The 1,267-nt window shown below is 42.1% G+C and overlaps 1 pseudogene; it reads right to left on the bottom strand.

Moving 5' to 3' along the window:
* Nucleotides 1-569: 569 nt before the first annotated feature.
* On the bottom strand, nt 570-843 carry LOC116480259 (non-histone chromosomal protein HMG-17-like; annotated as a pseudogene).
* Nucleotides 844-1,267: the final 424 nt, after the last annotated feature.

Raw genomic sequence — 1,267 nt, 5'->3', positions numbered from 1 at the left:
TCACAAGCCGACCCTGACTTTCAGGAAGTGAAGTGAAAATGGCAGAATTTATCTAAAGATCCACAATCTAGAAATGGAACCACTGCTCTTTTGACAGGTGCCATCTAAGTGGCATCACTGGAAAGTCCAGATTGCCTGACACACTGGTAACCAATGACTGGGGGTCAGGTCCCAACAGATGTCTGGGCTTAAGGGAATTAAGTCTATGATGAAAGATGGAAAGGGAGAAGAGGACATAAATATGAATTTGTTTTTCCATACCACAAGGCTTTTGTGCCAAGAGGCCATGTGTGTCAAAGTCAGGGAATCCCTTCTCCTGGGAGCCAAGAGGAAGTCTCTCAAAACTAGAAGGGAAAGGTGTTTTCCCCACATCAATCCAGCTTTGGAGGCATTCTATTAGGGACATATGCCTCTTCCCCCCAAAACAACAATGAAGTGTTCTGTGTGCTAACAACATAGCTTAAAATAAAAGTAAAACAAAATTCTGCATTTTTATAAAACTTGATAAAAAATAGTATTTCAAACTGTATAGTCACCAGAAGTACATAGTTATAAAAAATGCACACACTTCACTTGGCATCTGCAGCACCTTCAGCTTTCTGTGCCTATTCTGTTTGGCATCTCCATTTTCTGCAGGGTTATTCCCCTCCTTGCCAGCATCAGCTTTTCCCTTTTTCCCTTTGGGTACCTTCTCTCCCTTATTTGCAGGGACCTTTTTAGGCTTAGGCTCTGGCTTTGGAGGAGCAGGTTTAGCAGACAACCTCGCGGATCTTCTCTATGGTTTGTCCTTCACCTTTTGGCTTTATCTCTTTTAGCATCCCCTTCAGCATTTCTCTTGGGCATGGTGGCGGGGGCTACAGAGGTGGGAGGTAGGCGTTGGGTATGAGATGCAGCGGTGCGCAGGCTTTGGTCGGTCTGGGGGTGGTTGTCGCCTCTTATTCTTCACACTGCTTGCCAGGCCTCTTTCAACACTACACATAATTGTGACATAATTTCATAATTCCACAAGAAAAAGGAACTCTCACCTATTTTTACTGTTTGGTGTGTGTGTGTGTGGATGTATGTGTGTATAGACAGATAGATAGATATACATACATATAACCACTCTGGAGAGACTGTATACAGGTATATACACACTAATTGATTGAGTAAAGTTGTTTGGATCAAGAGATGATTAGATGGAAAACTGTCTATAACATGTTAAGAGAAAAAAAGCAGGTTATCAAACATCATATGTAAAGCTTTTTTTTTTTGCGTGTGTGTGAAA

Source organism: Hylobates moloch, unplaced genomic scaffold (genome assembly GCF_009828535.3).
Source record: "Hylobates moloch isolate HMO894 unplaced genomic scaffold, HMol_V3 SCAFFOLD_13, whole genome shotgun sequence".
In the NCBI taxonomy this organism is placed as follows: Eukaryota; Metazoa; Chordata; class Mammalia; order Primates; family Hylobatidae; genus Hylobates; species Hylobates moloch.
The sequence above is the reverse complement of the archived record's forward strand: the minus strand, read 5'-3'. Positions and strand labels throughout refer to the sequence as shown.